Raw genomic sequence first — 18,969 nt, forward strand, 5'->3', positions numbered from 1 at the left:
CTGAGTACGATGTGCTTTCACATCAAGCTTGCATCGGTCGTACTCAGGGACCGATCGTGTTTTTTTTTTTTTACCGAAAAGATCAGTCGCTGAGTACGATGAAATGCTGTCACACCATGATTTCATGATGTGAAAGCAATATTTAAACTTGAAAACAATAATATCAATACATACTTAATCACGAAAAAACTTACCTTAATGTATGTTAGCAATGAGATTAACTTCTCTGCCAGTGTTGCCTTGGTCCGAGAAGTTGCGAATTTAGTTTCTCTTCTGCTTTTCCTGATTCCCATGCCCGTCATTACAAAAAGTATGCAGTTGAACACCAAACTAATGAGCATTGGTATATCTATCACTACCAATCTTCCCCAGGTATCGTTGATCAAACATGTTGAAAAACCAGCACCGTACCATATCGGAAGACTGGTACACTCGCAGAGATCAATGATGACACATGGCACAACAACAAGGGCAGGTAGTCCAAAACCAAACAGAGCTAGACGCACGTACTGCTTCCTAATATCTTTCTGATGTCTTTTCAAACGCGATGAAAGCGCGAAAGTACGAACAAGATTCCAAGCTAGAATGTTCATCCACACAAAAGCAGAGAGCAGGAAATAGTGAGACAGAATTGCGGCTATTTTACAAAACCAGTAATACTCCATTACAACGTCATTGATAGGAGCATGTACTACCATGAAGGTCATTGCGACTGTCATGATACAAATGCCAGGAAGAGTCCGAAGAGTGCTGAACATTGAATAAGTCACAAATGTCAAGAGCATCGCAATGAAATTCAATGTGAAAAAGACTCTTCTAACCATTATCTGAGCTTCTGTAAATATGAAAACTTCAGGTATTTCACAAATTCGGATGCTGTTATTTTCTGCCAGTGAATATTGATTCGGTTCGAGGGTTAAACCCCTATATCTTACCCAAATCATTCCATTCTTATTCAAAAGTACATATGATAAATATGGTACTAATATTGTGTTACAAAGTGGAGTAAATCCCCAATTTTCTTGTTGCCCACAAGCGGTCATGGAATCAGACCAAGATCTCTCTCCATAAGAAAAACGCGATGATGAGTATGTGAGTGAAATGATCGAGTACAAAGCAGAGTTATTGGGTAAGATAATAAAGGTTTCATTACCCCAAGTTGAGAAACTGGCACCGCCTACACCCGTAATGGTTGTACCATGACAATGCTCATTGAAAGAAACGTTATTCAGGCTACATTCCTGTCCTATTGAGGCTGACATCAGTTCGCAATTCGACAAGAAAAATGAGAATTCCTTTCCAAGGATTTCCTTGATATTGTTCATGGAGCCTTGTATTCCAAATGAAGAAGACATTTCCCATTTTGACCACGCTTTGATTGACGTTAAGAAACCCGACTCGCTTTGGTAGGTATACCCCCAGTCCTGTAAAAACGCGTCCTGTAAATTCATTCTGTAAACGAAGGGTATTGATCCGTTACGCTCGTATAAGCAACTTTTCGGGTGACGATGCCAAAGAATTGTTGATGGCCATTGAAAAGACAGAATGCCATAGAACGTCGAACAGTTGACCATGTATTCGTTAAACATTTCCTGATATTCAGTCAGTTTGACTCGATCATTGTTAACACATTTCAAGTCGGAAACGTGTTGTCCGTGCAAACATAGAGGGATATCCTCACTGTATATACCCTCCCTGTCTAGAATTTTGTTCAATTTGTGATTGGGAACACACTCCAAATCCGAGAGACGTTCTCCCTGTCCACATGGAGTCCTGATATCCTGGTAAGTTCCTGGATAAATCAAGCTGTCAGAATAATAACCTACTGGATAATAACCCGGAGTCCATGGACTTAATTCCAAGTGTTTGAATTCCTTAGTATAAATACATCTACCTGATAAGACGGGATATCCATGGCCATTGCATTTTAAACAGTGTTCATTTCGGTACATCACAGATCCATTCTTTACTGGAGACAGGTACGCGGCGCACGCTAATACCAAGTCTTCATCTGGGTAATTCAGTGGGCAACTTGAAATCGATTTCGCACATCGCTGCAGTGAATAGGAGTTCTCAGGGGGGTAAAAAACATACCGTAAACCCCCACTTTTCAACGAAACTTGTTCCCACATCCATGGAAGTAACCGAGAAGGACTGCCAAGGCAGAGTTTATTGCACAGACCACAGAATCTGTTCTTGAAATGAACATTACAGTTTTCATCAAAATGTGGTATAAATTCTTCTTTGGGTATTCCAGGTATCCACTCGTTTTCACAGTTGTTAAATATGTTATTATCGCCTGACCAGTCCCTATGACACTTCGCAACAAGCAAATAATGATGAATTTCAATTAACTTCCTACTCCAGTCTGAAATCATAAAGATCTCTAAGCATTGTAATTGAAGTCCCTCAATCCCTTCATGCCCTAAAGACCGTATGTCAGGTCGAATATCAATGGAAGTACACCACATCTCTTTCGAATATCCTTGTTCATACAAAACTGTTGATGAATTAAAGCCATAGATACATTCAGTCATATAATCAAAACAACAGTCCCCGTAAAATTCACAAAGAGAGTCACAATAACAAGGACGTCTTCCGTTAATTGCATTATGCGGAAAACTCTGGCAAAGATCTTTTTCACATACGTTGACGAGATGGCCGAAGAGACGATAACCTGCATTATCAAATAAAAGAAATTATGAAATCAAACAATGATAAAATCTGTCATATATGAGGCACCGATTATCTAGTTGCACGTTACTTATATCTTCATCTGCGATATAAATAATAAATAAATACTAGATTTTAATTCGTCATGTAGACGAATTAGGTGGTATGTCCTTATTCTCGCCATCATGATCACTATCACCATGTTCATGCAGATCAATATGATCATCATGGTGACAACTGAATGTTCATTATGGATGGAATACTTGTGAAAGACGGGAGATGATAAAGCACTGTGAAAAGGGTCTTCTTAATATATGACAATACATGTGATATGAAAAAAAGTAATTATAATGTGTTTTATCTTGCAAAATTTTAACTTTTATACCTTTTAATTGTCATAAAGGATTATGTACGAGGTGGTAAAAAGGAAAAAAAAATGAAAAAAAATCATCTTGTTCAACCCAGGACTCGAACCTGGGACCCCAATGGCTCATGAGTTACCTATGGCAGGTCATGTTGGTATTCGGAAGACAGAAGATAAAATTATGAGGCATTTCTATTGGCCTAAGATGCACAAAGATGTTGTGCATTTATGTAAGACATGTCACACATGTCAGATTATTGGTAAGGCACAGCCTTCTATCAAGCCTGCTCCATTGATACCCATTCCTGCATTTGATGAACCTTTTATTAGGGTTATTGTTGATTGTGTTGGACCCTTACCCAGAACGAGGTCGGGTCACATATTTCTCCTAAAGATTATGGACTTGTCTACACGTTTTCCAGAGGCGATACCTTTGAGGAGTATCACTGCAAAAACAGTGGTACAGGCGTTAGTGCAGTTTTTTCACTCGGTATGGTCTGCCTAAGGAAATTCAGTCTGACCAAGGGTCAACTTTCATGTCAGGAATATTTAAGCAAGTTATGAAGGAGTTGGGAATAAAACAGATCAAGTCCTCTGCTTATCACCCACTGTCCCAAGGAGCGTTAGAACGCTATCATCAGACTATAATTAGGGCTTATTGTGAAGACTATCCCGATGACTGGGATAAAGGGATCTCATTCCTATTGTTTGCAACTAGGGATTCCCCTAATGAGTCCACAGGTTTCAGTCTATTTGAATATGTCTATGGTCATGAGGTTAGGGGTCCCCTAAAGCTTATCAAAGAAAGGTTTATGGTTCAGGATGATGATGTAAACCTTCTAGACTATGTGTCAACGTTTAGAGAAAGGCTCTCAAAAGCTTGTGATGTGGCTAAGGAACACTTGAAAGTGTCACAGGGAAAAATAAAAGCTCAAGCTGACAAAAATGCAAAAGAGCGAAGTTTCAAGCCTGGAGACAAAGAGTTAGTGTTGTTGCCTTTGCAAGGTGAGCCCTTGAAAGCTATGTTTAGTGGTCCCTACATATAATGATGTCAACTGTGTGATCAGTACCCCTGATCGAAGAAAGTGTCAAAGAGTTTGTTATGTAAACATGTTGAAAGAATACTTTGAGCGAGAGGCTAGTCAGCCAATAGGTACAACACATGTCAAAGAAGACAAGAAACGTGTAGATGTACATGAAGAAGAATGCTATGAAAAGACAGATAATGATCGAAGAAAGTCTCAAAGACAGATAATGATCGAAGAAAGTGTCAAAGAGTTTGTTATGTAAACATGTTGAAAGAATACTTTGAGCGAGAGGCTAATCAGCCAATAGGTACAACACAGGTCAAAGAAGACAAGAAACATGTAGATGTACATGAAGAAGAATGCTATGGAAAGACAGATAATGAATTGTCTTATACAGATGTATCTAAGAACGAACCATGTGGTTGTCTAACTCAGAGATGTTAGGAAATATGGATGAGGCATTAAAACACCTGCCTGAAGATCAGAGAAATTATATATCTGGCCTGTTAAGAGAATATGAGAATGTATGTAAAGACAAACCAGGTCGTACACCTTTAACTGTACATGATGTAGACGTAGGTGATATAAGACCTATCAAACAGAATCCTTATAGGATCAATCCAAGCAAGTTGGAAATGGTGAATAAGGAAATACAGTTTATGTTAGATAATGACATAATCGAACCGAGTCAGAGTAGTTGGAGTTCTTCTATTGTAATGGTTCCAAAGCCAGACGGCTCTCAGAGATTTTTCATTGATTACCGAAAGGTAAATGCAGTAACTAAGACTGACTTGCATCCAATTCCTAGGTTAGAAGATTGTATTGATAGGGTTGTAAATTCTGCCTATATCACAAAGATAGACTTGCTTAAAGGATATTGGCAAGTGCTATTGACTTACCGAGCCAAAGAGATATCAGCCTTTGTCACACCTGAAGGCTTATTTCAATGCAAAGTCATGCATTTTGGAATTAAAAATGCACCAGCAACCTTCCAAAGGTTAATAAATCAAGTAATTGCTGGACTGGACAATTGTGTCGTATACATAGACGACATCCTAATGTACAGTGATACTTGGAATGATCATCTGGATCATTTGAGAGCACTGTTTTACAGGCTGGATAAAGCCAATCTAGTAGTGAATCTGATGAAGAGTGAATTTGCCAAGGCAAAGGTCACATATCTTGGTCATGTGGTTGGTCAAGGGCAAGTGCTACCAAGAGAAGCCAAGATACAAGCTATCTTAAACTTCCTAATTCCCACAACTAAGAAAGAATTGCTCAGATTCTTAGGTATGAGTGGCTTCTACAAAAAAATTGTTCCAAATTACAGTACAGTGGTTAGCCCTCTGACAAACCTACTGAAGGCAAAAGTGAAGTATGTTTGGTTTGACGAATGTCAGAGATCATTTGAGAAATTAAAGGCCATTTTGGTGAATGAGCCTGTTTTGGCAGCTCCAAACTTCACAAAGCCGTTCAAAGTAGCTATTGATGCTAGTGATGTTGGAGTAGGAGCAGTATTGCTCCAAGAAGATGAAGAAGGCATTGAAAAACCAGTGTGCTACTTCTCTAAGAAACTCAATCGGTTTCAGAAGAAGTACTCAACTATTGAAAAAGAGGCCCTGAGTCTCGTATTAGCACTTCAGCAGTTTGATGTGTATCTAACCAATGGAGATATTACAGTCTATACAGACCACAATCCTCTTGTGTTTTTGGAGAAATTCAAAACAAAGAATCAACGACTGTATTAGATTGAGCCTTATGCTCCAACCATTCCCTTTGAAAATTGTACACATAAAGGGAAAGAATAACGTAATTGCTGATGCTCTTTCGAGAGTATAAAAAGTGAAATTATTTATGCTTTTGACCAAGTGTGTCATTTGAAGAAAACGTTTTTGATGTACATTTATTCAAACATGTTTGTGTAGTACACATTTGTACACGATAACTGTAAACAATTTATCAAGATGACTTAGAAAAGTTAAAGGAAAAAAGGTAATCTTAAAGAAACCTTTACTACGGTAAAGCTTTCTTTTCCCCGGTGGGGGAGGTGTTATATATAAGAAGAATTGTAAGAGTAATTACATTCATTTAGGTATCTTCTCTTTAAGAATATTTCAGAATGTCCTGGCAGTAAAGCTTTATTAGGTACTATATTTATTGAGATAAGGTAATTTCTGTCATTTCTGCAATTTGCAAAGATACACGATAGAGAAGGCTACACAATAGGCTGCGAAATTTTGTTATTTAAGGCAGACAATAGAGCTTCCTCGGCAGTGGAAAAGAACAATAGGCTTAGCTATTTTGTTGACATTGTTAATTTCACTGAGGTCATTCAAGAGTCTTCTGGAATTTGACTGCTCCTGAAAAGAAGGAGAATGTTCTTTTTAAAGACAATACCAGAAGCTTCCAGAATGGTGAATACTAGAAACCTCTAGAATAGTGAATATTTTGTATATATAAACTGGCAGTTTCTTCCAGGACATCATCATATCACATCAGAACTAAGAGTTTCACGCCAGACTTTATGTCAGAGCAGACTTTATTTCCACCTGGAATAATTATCTTCTGTGGAATTATTTGCCCGCCATCAATGAACTGTTTGCAGTTATTTTGAGAGAGGAATTCTCAGTTCTCATCGAGATCATCAACCTGTTTTAATGAACGCTTTTCAACCCATGGATTGCTGAAATTGACTGTTAATCATCATCAACATCGTCTTCACGGACATTTTAACTCATTACAGTGACTCTTGTTATTCAACGTGCTTCAACGTCAGTTTCATCATCGCCATCATTGTGAACTTTAATTTACGGAATCTTCGCCAACCAACTTGGACTTTTATCTGGATACTATCATTTGGAATAATTTAACATCACTTTGGAATCGCACATCTGTCACTTCAAGAGATGTACGTGTATATCAATATTTATTTATATTTTCTTACTTTATAATTGTTATATTTCCTGTAATAAAAGAAAAGGAAATCAAATTAACAAACATTTCTTTGTTATTTGTAGCAGTATCGTAACACCAGAATGTTAAATTTTCAGGACAAAATACATGAAAGTTTAAGAAAAATTGGCTCACATGTCGCGCTCGCACTTTTTATATATAGGTTTATGAGATTATTTCATATTTTCGTTGTTTTATAAGAATAAAGCTAAGAAGTGACCGATCGGGGAAATAAATAGGTGAAGGGAATTTCGGACCCACCCCTTATTGACGAAAGTCGAATTGGCCCTTGTGACACGCACAGAAAAAAATGTTGCCCTCACCCCTGAAAAAGGCAAGGACCCCCCAGTGCCCCCCCCCCCCCACCCCCAGAAAAAAAAAATCCTAGCTACGCCACTGGTTTCAGTGGCCAGGAAATCGAAGTATGAAACAGACGAGAGATAAGTATCATAAAGAAAACACACCAAAAAAATCATGAAACAAAATGAATAGAAAATAATGAGACACACGTCCTCAAAATAAAGTCTACAAAAATATCATTTAAGAAGATGACAAAAATAAGACAACAGAAGAGACATATTTTTAACATTAAAAAAAATATATGAATGTGAAAATGAAAGAAAAGAAATATAAAGAGGGAAATGAGATCACTTTATACGTTGTCTTATTTGACCAGCGTAATTGCGAAATTGATTGCTTATAGGTGAAAATGTGAAAATGAAACCGAGATCCAACACAGAGTTCCTCCTTCGAGCCATACTTTGCGAAATTGAATGACGGTTGTCATACTGCCAAGGTGAATCAAAACAAAGCAAATTTGAATGATAATTTCGCCCTTTTCAATGATAAAAAAAAAAACGAACACAAAAATGGTTTAAATTAAAACACGGGAACGAATTTGAATGCTAAATAATAATCGAATAATACATTGTCGAAATTGGCCTGGAAAACCTTATATTACATAAAACAATATTTAACAAATAAAATTTTAAAATGAACAAGGTTGTATATTTTCTATAACATAACGATTTAAGGAAGTTGCAGGGATTGTAAATAGCTTGACTGTCTGGCGCCCGGAAAACAATAAATCTATCTTCATGTACGAGTGCAGGTGTAGAATGTGGGGGGGGGGGCAGGCTGAGGAGTGAATCTTGCAATATACTCCAAATGTCAAGCCCGTGCTGTTTGAATGTTTTAAGCATTAATAGTGTCCTAGTATTATTCAAGTGAATGTTGTGATAAGTTCGTGTTCGAGAGAAAAAAGTAAACATGTAGGAGGAAGCATTTTGTTAGGATATTAAAATAATCATGAAAACAATTATTTGTATAGTATTTAAACCATATATCTTTCATATTTTTAGACGATAAAAAATAGACAATGTGTGACAGATTGTGCAATTTTTCTGCTGATCCCAGCAATTTTCTTTTTAATGAAAAAGGGAATATCACTAAAGATGATTAATACCCCGTCCTAGGGTCGTCAGGCAAAACCTCAACAAAAGGAGGTTCTACATGAAAGCTAAGAAGAGTGGTTCCGCAGCGGATTGGAAAGAGTTAACGCTCCTACGGAGGAGCACGGACAGAGAGATAAGAGCTAGGAATTATATTGATGGCTCTCTTCAAACCAATAATACCAAGCCCTTCTGGAACTACATAAAGTCAATCAAGAGGGAAGTACTACTTGGGGTTCCTACATTGTCAGCAGATGTCAATGTCACATTACCTGAAGATAAGGCAAATGATTCGAATAAGCAATTTAGTTGTCTAATCCACGCAAGAAAACCTGACAAATCTTTAAAATATTAAGGATGCTAATGTTCCGGGTCTGCCTGACACATGTTACACAGACGGGGGTCGGAAAACTCTTGAAAAAAATCCAACCCAAAAAAGCTTCTGGACCTGACGCCATTCCGGCAAAGATCTTAAAGGAGTGCGCGAAGTCATTGGCTCCTGTACTAACGAAGATCTACCAGAAATCCCTGGACTCTTGACGTGTACCTTCGGTCTGGAAAGAAGACAATGTAACCCCACTCTATATAAGAAAGGTGACATGAGTGAGGCCAGTAACTATCGACCAGTATCCCTGACTTCCATACCTTGTAAGATCCTGGAGCACATTATTCATCATCATATCATGGCTCACTACGACAAGCATGGTGTACTTGCAGATTTACAACATGGTTTCCGCAAGGGTCGATCATGCGAGGCACAGTTAGCAGCTCTTGTAGATGACCAAGCCAAGGCTCTGGATAATGGAGGTCAGGTAGATTTAATCATCATGGACTTTACTTTGTTTAGTAAGGCCTTCGATTCAGTGCCACGCAACGCCTACTCAGAAAACTTTATATCACCGGAGTTCGCAATAACACCCTCCAGTGGATTGATTCGTTCTTAAAGGAGAATGAAACCCTTGAAACCAGCTGAATCCATATCAAAGAGAAAAATCAAAGAAAAATATTGTTGAAAGTTTGAGGAAGATTGAATGAATAATAAGAAAGTTATAAGCATTTGAATATTGAGATCACTAATGCCATGTAGATCCTCCAATTGGCAATGCGACCAAGATCTGTGATGTCACACACGTACAACTCCCTCATTACCCTAGTACTTATTTCACTTATATTCTCACTTTTATAGAGTCTATCACAAGGTGAGGTGTTCTCTTTATGAGAGGACAAGTACAGAGGTTTCACAACATTATATCATTGATGAATCGTTTGTCATATGATTAGAATGAGCAAAAAGAGATGTTTTGGGGTATATTTTCAATGTCCAAAAGGGGAGAGTTGTTCATCTGTGACATCATAGATCTTGGTCGCATTGCCAATGGGAGGATCTCCATAGCATTAGTGATCTCGACATTCAAATGCTCATAACTCTTCTATTGCTAGTCCTATTTTACTCAAACTTTTGTTGATCTTAGTCTTTGATTTTTCTGCTTTCACAAAAGCTAACTTGCTCCAAGAGTTTCATTCTCCTTTAATAACAAATCGTCACCAGCAAGAAGTTGTACAGGGTGAGACCTCAGACAAGTGTGATGTAACCGGGGTGTAACATCAGGCGTCCCGCAAGGGACGGTCCTCCGACCCCTCCTGTTCCTCGCATATATCAACGATCTTCCTTCTGGGATGTACTCCAACGTTCGGCTTTTTTGCAGATGACTGTTTATATACCGAGACATACATAATACTAGGGACATACAACTTGCAAGATGATCCAAACAAATTAACTACATGGGAAAAGGATTGGCAGGTGTCATTCAATGCCTCTAAAATAAATGCTTTCAAAAGAGAATCACACATACGAGAAAACCAATCCAAGTCAACTATAGGCTCGTTAATGTCATATTAGAAGAAGTTCAACATTATCCTTATCTCGGTGTGGAGTTTAATATCAAAGGACTTATGTTGGTCAACTCATATTGACCAAATCTCATCAAAAGCCAATAAGATACACAGAAATTATGTCTCGTTCATCTTTACCTCCAAACAAATGAGTGAGCCAAATTTCATGAGAATTGGTTGAAAACTGATAAAGTAGTTTGAACCGCAATATTTTTACCTAATTTTTGCCATAATATACCGCCGATACCATGACGACACAATATCAAACACATGCGAAAAATATGTCTTCCACATTGATCTTTACCCCCAAGACTATTGCATGTTCCAAAGTTCATGAGCTTTTGTTTAAAATTGAGGAAGTAGTTCGAAGGGCAAGATTTGCAACGGACCGACTGATTCCTATATAACCCCCTTCGTTCGCAGGGGTATGATAAATGGTTGCGTTTGGTATTACAACAGTTTTCCCAGATCATTATGCTATTATTGAGATTAAATAGATGAAGATTGTTTACTTCTTACCTATCTTATCACTGCACGAAACGGGTATTACTCCATAATCGAAACAATTAGCATGTTCAACGAGGTGTGTTGTGACATTACAAGCCTGTATCACTGGATCGGTACAGGGCTCATTCTCCACCGCTAACAGAATGTTTCCAGGTGGTTGGTCGAGTCCATCACGAAGAGCAACTAGCCTCCCTGTTTGCTGACAAGCTAGATGAGCCAGATGCGAATATCGTTGGGTGCATAGAATTAACCACTGAGGATTATCAACATTCTTGGCGATCCGAAGTATTTTGTTGTCTCCGTTCAAGATGGGGAACTGCGATAATGTACCTCCATCATCTACAAAAAATTGATATATGTAACGCCACTATTACCAATTACACTTGCATGACTTTGGGTTCCCGTATTGACACGATTTGATCGTGCCAGTTCGTGACGATGGGTCAGATGCATGAAAATTAGCAATTGTTTTTTCTAGGCTTATGCTTGATTCCGAATGCATAAAGATGAGCGAGCTTAACCATGTGACCCGAATCTCATGCAAGATGATCATTAATACTTTATTACCCAAATAATCTATAGACTATGGTCAGTTTCCAAACATCACTTAACTTTAATTGGTTAAGATTTCAAGTTGATACCCCGGCCAACAGGGCCAAAGTTCATCGATCCTCATTGACCTATGACCAAATCAAGTGATAAATGATTAGCAAAAGTATGTATGAAACACTGCTTCGATATTTCCATTACTGAAAGTTATATACAGGTCACTGTATTCCCAACACTTAATTTGGCATTAATGTCAGTTCGAGTCTGGAAATACGTATTATAGAAAAAAGAAAAGAAATATCATAAAAATTATTTTCTCCCTTGGATAAAGTTCATTATTTTTTATACCAATGGATTCCTTGACTTAAGGAATTGTGGTTTACGTGACAAAATCATGATTCTAGCGGTTACTTAGAAGCCGAGATATTGTCGAAAACCCTGCGTTTGGCGGCCATTTGTGCCTCGGTTATGATATTTTCCCATTTCCGTTCACAACCACATTAGAACCGAATTTGTAGAACAATGAGCATGAAATAGCTATCTCCAGCCCGAACAGTGCCATTTCCATGCCTTTGCTGTAAACATTTATAGCAATTAATAACCATGCATAATAATAATAACAACAACAACAACAATAATAATAATAACAGCTGGATTTTTAAAATGCTTTATGCCTGAGGATACAGCGCGCTGCTATTATTACCCCTGCTCTAGGTGTGCTGCGATATAAAGATGCTGAAGCATTCAAGGGATTTGTTCCTACTGGATACTCATTCACCTCACCTGAGTTGGCACCCATGTAAGCAATGCATTTCAAAGGATCTATGTTCTTAATAGGCCCATGAAAAAAGGAATCTCATTTCGCTTTTTTGAGAAAAAAAAATATAGCGTCTTACCTGAACACAACACCCCGGCGACAGAAGGTGTGAAGCTGCTGTTGAAATCCCTTCTTGCACATTGTTCAAGGGTTGATTCACTCCCTTCGCAACCATACAGTTGTCTTCTTACTGGTGGCAAATTTCTGTCATCCAAGTGAACTGACATATTGAAAGGTCTTATGAACCCATGCATAAATCCAAGCTGTCGACAAGCAACTTTCGAATTCTTGAATGTCCATCCCTCTGATGGCAAGAACTTGAACTCGTCTCTCACAGAATTTCTAACTAGAACAGCGCCCTCATTGGTACGCCCTTTTCCCAGAAGGATAACAGTTCCTGATTCATCTGTGAAAGGGCATAACGAAAAACAAAGTATATACAGGTCATGCTCATTTCGGAATGATCAGCAGTGGAAGATAATTTGGAGGATAAAAACAACAACAAACAACCATGGGCTCCTGCTAAAATTTAGAGAAGCAAAAATATACCGTCAGACCAAGAGAGTAGGGCCTGCAATGGTTAGATCATAAAGGTATTGCATCTGTGGACAGACCATGGATGTAGTATGGTCAGACCATGGATGTATCTATGGCCAGGCAATGGAGGTATCTATGGTCTGGCCATGAATGATCTGACCATGAAATGTAGTATGGTCAGACTATGGATGTATCTATGGCCAGTCAGTGGAGGTATATATGGTCAGATCCTGGATGCATCTAAGGTCAGACCATGGATGCATCTAAAGTCAGATCATGAAGGTATCTATGGTCAGACGACGGATGCATCTAAAGTCAGACCATGAAGGTATCTATGGTGAGATCACGGAGGTATCTATGGTCAGAACATGTATGCATCTAAAGTCAGACCATGGAGGTATCTATGGTCAAACCACGGATGCATCGAAAGTCAGACCGTGAATGTATCTATGGACAAACCACGGATGCATCTAAAGTCAGACCATGGATGCATCTAAAGTCAGACCATGGAGGTATCTATGGTCAAACCACGGATACATCTAAAGTCAGACCATGAAGGTATCTATGGTCAAACCATGTATGTATCTAAAGTCAGACCATGAAGGTATCTATGGTCAGACCATGGATGCATCTGAAGTCAGACCATGAAGGTATCTATGGTCAGACCATGAAGCTATCTATGGTCAGACCATGGATGCATCCAAAGTCAGACCATGGATGCATCTAAAGTCAGACCATGAATGTATCTATGGTCAGACGACGGATGCATCTAAAGTCAGACCATGAAGGTATATATGGTGAGATCACGGAGGTATCTATGGTCAGAACATGTATACATCTAAAGTCAGACCATGGAGGTATCTATGGTCAAACCACGGATGCATCGAAAGTCAGACCGGGAATGTATCTATGGACAAACCACGGATGCATCTAAAGTCAGACCATGGATGCATCTAAAGTCAGACCATGAATGTATCTATGGTAAGACCATGGAGGTATCTATGGTCAAACCACGGATGCATCTAAAGTCAGACCATGAAGGTATCTATGGTCAAACCATGTATGCATCTAAAGTCAGACCATGAAGGTATCTATGGTCAGACCATGGATGCATCTGAAGTCAGACCATGAAGGTATCTATGGTCAGACCATGAATGCATTCAAAGTCAGACCATGGATGCATCTAAAGTCAGACCATGAAGGTATCTATGGTCAGATCACGGATGCATCTGAAGTCAGACCATGAAGGTATCTATGGTTAGACAATGAAGGTATCTATGGTCAAACCACTGATGCATCCAAAGTCAGACCATGGATGCATCTAAAGTCAGACCATGAAGGTATCTATGGTCAGAACATGTATGTATCTAAAGTCAGACCATGGAGGTATCTATGGTCAAACCACGGATGCATCTAAGGTCAGACCATGAAGGTATCTATGGTCAAACCACTGATGCATCGAAAATCAGATCATGGATGCATCTAAAGTCAGACCATGAAGGTATATATGGTCAAACCATGAATGTATCTATGGTCAAACCACTGATGCATCCAAAGTCAGATCACGGATGCATCTGAAGTCAGACCATGAAGGTATCTATGGTTAGACCATGAAGGTATCTATGGTCAAACCACTGATGCATCCAAAGTCAGACCATGGATGCATCTAAAGTCAGACCATGAAGGTATCTATGGTCAGAACATGTATGTATCTAAAGTCAGACCATGGAGGTATCTATGGTCAAACCACGGATGCATCTAAAGTCAGACCATGAAGGTATCTATGGTCAAACCACTGATGCATCGAAAGTCAGATCATGGATGCATCTAAAGTCAGACCATGAAGGTATCTATGGTCAAACCATGAAGGTATCTATGGTCAAACCACTGATGCATCCAAAGTCAGACCACGGATGCATCTGAAGTCAGACCATGAAGGTATCTATGGTTAGACCATGAAGGTATCTATGGTCAAACCACTGATGCATCCAAAGTCAGACCATGGATGCATCTAAAGTCAGACCATGAAGGTATCTATGGTCAGAATATGTATGTATCTAAAGTCAGACCATGGAGGTATCTATGGTCAAACCATGAAGGTAACTATGGTCAAACCACTGATGCATCCAAAGTCAGATCATGGATGCATCTAAAGTCAGACCATGAATGTATATATGGTCAGATCACGGATGCATCTGAAGTCAGACCATGAAGGTATCTATGGTCAAATCATAATCAACACAACGAGGCGAAACTTATGAAAATGCCACAGAATCGAGTAAAAATATTAATTGTGCTTCCTTTCCTTACACTTTAACACTGAGTTTCGAATGATATACTTGTTTTTAAGATTAATTGAGGTTTCTGTCAGAGAAATATTTTATTGGTACACGCTATAGGTTCTTAAACTTCTGAAATCATGATTGAAGGTTCAAAAACTTTAAGATTTGATGTTCAAAATGCCACTTCATCTGCTTTGTAGGCGAGACAAAAATATCCTTGCCTTGGAAGTTACTTCGGGAATATCAATAAATAAATTGAATAAATTTAAGATTTTTATGTGGAAACAATTTTTTTACGTTTCCACATGGTTCCTTTCTGACAGTACAAAACATTTCTTCACAAAACATTTTGATTCATAAACAAAAATATTTTACAAAAGATCAGTTCATACAATACATCCATGAATCGTACTTAATAAAAAAGTAAAAAAAGTATAAAAAAAAACAATGAGGAACTGAAACCACTTTTTATCGAAATTCTTTTATTTCAGATTTGTTTTGACTTTGTACTTCTCCATTACTTAATTCTTTTGTTATCATTATCAAGATCTTTTCAAAAGATGGTATTTGATTATTACATTTAGCTAAGTTGCACGGATCATTTCATCTTTCACCTCATTAAAGTATTCTGTCCATTGCACTCATAAACATTCATTATTTGTATATTATCTGAGATAAAATGGATCTCAGAATACCATCCCTGGTTTTTATACCTTTTAGTAGTGTAGATGTGAGATACAATTTTTGTTTTTGGTTTACAAGTATAGATGAAAAGTGAAATTTGACAATTCTGATCAATGTTGCATGGATGTACTACCACTGTGTCTTTTTTCTAATTTACAAATAGTTCAGTTTAAGTTTAGAAGCTGGAGTTTATTTTTTGTTGACAGCTTAAAAAAGAAATAAGCAAAGAGAATCATTAAACAAATTATGAAGACAATTTAAATCCAAGCATTTCTTGCACTGACCAGATCAAACTGAATGGCTACATGAGATTCGGGAGGGGTAGCCTAGGGGAAGAGACCCTTATTCATTTTGCCCTTTTTGAGGGGAGGGGGAGGTTGGAGAAGGAAAAGGTTAAAAAGTCAATGTAAAACTAATGATAATATGTATATGGGCGAATAGTCAGAAAAATCAAAGTGTACAGTCAATGCAATATTAAATTACTATAGGAATAAATGTAATTGCTATGACCCCCGAGTATTAAAACATACATTTCTTAACTTTTGATGATTTAAAATGTGGAATATTTTGAAATCTTTATGATTTTAAAAAGCTTTACATATAAGTACCAAGAAAATTATGCCTTTTGAAATCATATGGCACTGGTAAATATTAATGTGTAATGTCAGTTACCGACAAGTAATAATAAAATGTTCAAACCAAAGAAAAGGAATTTTAAAAAAGAAAAAGTTTTTTCAATCAAATGTTCCCAGAAACTCAGGTATACTTCCACATCAAGCTCACTTTCATGTGAAGCCCTGCACAGAAGATAAAATGCAATAATTCCACAAATTTGACTTCCATGTGTTATCACAATTGCAAATTAACCGTAATGTCAGTAACCAGCCCCCAAAAGACAAAAACAAATTATTTAATGTTTTGACACATCTTAACCTAGTATATTCAAATTATTACTATATCTACTAAGGGACATGAGATATAATAATTTCAAATTCACCGAATACCCTGAAATTGCATGTCCATTTTGCGTAATGTCAGTTACCGACACATTTTTGCTGGCTGATGCGTAACAAATGTGGTTACATTGAAAAACTTAGTATCAGAGTAGACAGCAAGGTTCACTCTATTATCTCTATCAAAAGCAAACTCCCATCATTTGTTGTTTTAGAGATACACACAATGAAAGGTGTGTAAAATTGTGCCGTGCAACGTCAGTTACCGTGAAAATGCCCATATATATAAATATACATCCCTCGCAGTAACATCGAATCCATCTCCAAATAATTACGCCTGTTTTTTAAACAGACTTTAAGACTTTTCTTTTTTATTCTGTTACCACTGCTATAGGGGCCTGGCAACGATTTTTTTAAGAGGGTGCTTGTTTGGGAAAAATGAAAACCCACCCCCCCCCCCCCCGAAAAAAAAAAAAAAAGGTTTTTGCTCGAAAATCAAAGTGATTCTGGTCAAATTTCGGAATAACCAACCTGATTTCCTTTCCAGGGGATATACATGTATATTGGTGGTACTCTGATAACTAAACGTAGGCTTAAACCTAGTCTAAAATATAATTTTAACATACGCAGCACCCCCAGTCAAATCTTGAAGGGGGGTCACCCCAGCCCAGCACCCCTGCTTCCCAGGGCCATTCACTGCTACTGTCTTTTAATCGCGCTTACAGCCTACCACTCAATCCAAATAAAAAGAATACATAAATGGGGAAAATAAAGCTTACCGCCTGTTGCCATGCGAACAAAAACAAAAAGGAAGATGACGAAAAGAACTCCTTTTCTCTTTAAAAATGTTTCCATGTTGTCCAGAAACATGGCGATTTAGCTCATCAATTAATGATTGTTTTCCCAGGCTACTATGACTATTTGTATGCGATACAATTCGTGATCTGAACAGCCAATTAAAAGAACATTTATGGAGAACTTGCTGGTAATCGCCAGATCTGGAAGTTCGGCTTTATTAACTGTGCAATAATCAAATTGAACAAATAACAAATATAATGATGTATAATACTTTCAGAAATACATGATCATAATTCATGTTACAAGAGCCCGCATATTTGTATAAAGTGAATAGATAAATTACCTTAATACAAATCAACATCCACTTCAAAATAATTGGTAATAAATTAATCGGAAAATTCTAAAAAGTTTAGTGATTACCTTTTTTAATGTCTCACAACAAGATTCAAATCACAAGTACAAACAAGCAAAATAATACGGTACAACGACGCCAGTAAGTTTAGGTACTTGAATCGTGATTTATTACAATGTAATACATTGCAATTTTGATTCATCATGAATTAATTATGTAATTGATTTAAAAAAAAGGTAATAAAGGAAATCAATGTTTGCTTGTCTCCTTACCTCATGAAAAATCGTGCAACATCAAAGCCTGATTTATCGTGTACCCGTACATGTGTATACGGTAGCAGACGGCGTTGACAATATTTTATTTTATCACGCAACATGCACGGTTCGAAACTTAATTCTATAATGAATCTTGGCGTCAACTTACTGGTTTTGAAAGAAACCAAATAACCACATATCAGTAAAGATTTGACAAAAATCCATCAAAGAATTTTAAGAATTGTTAATATTTGTGGGCTCAGATATCTTCTTTTTTTATATTCGCTGCCAAAAAAAGTTCAGCGGGATTAAATCGCATTACTTTAAGAGAGAATCGCACAGCATTATGAAATCAGACCCTGATTGTGTGGAAATTATAGATGATCTTACACTTTCTGGTGTTGACACTCTGCTAATGTACATTTCGATGGCATACCAGTGACAGTGCCCCTGTATCATGCGCGTATTCTGGAGTTGGCCCTTGGGCCCCCTCCCCCTCCCGTAGGCAAAAATGGGGCGCCAAAAAGAGGAAGAAAAGGGGAGAAAAAAGAAGGGAAAGAAGAAGAGAAAGGGGAAAAGGGGGAGGAAGGAGAGAAGGAAAATAAAGACGGGAAGGGGGCGCCAAATTGATGTTCGATTTAGGGGGGGGGGGCGCCGAATTGATGTTGTACCTAGGAGGCGCCAATTCGATGTTTGTTCTGGGGTGCCAAATTCATATCCTTTTGGGCGCCAATTTCATGTTTGACCTGCGGCCCCCAATTCATGTTTCAAATGAGGGAGGGGTAGCCAAACTGTAATTGTTTCACATAAGTTGGGCGCTCACACTCTAATCAAATTCTTAGATGCATATCCTGCTCATGATTACCAAAAGTGCT

This window comes from Lytechinus pictus, chromosome 12 (genome assembly GCF_037042905.1).
Source record: "Lytechinus pictus isolate F3 Inbred chromosome 12, Lp3.0, whole genome shotgun sequence".
Taxonomy (NCBI): Eukaryota; Metazoa; Echinodermata; class Echinoidea; order Temnopleuroida; family Toxopneustidae; genus Lytechinus; species Lytechinus pictus.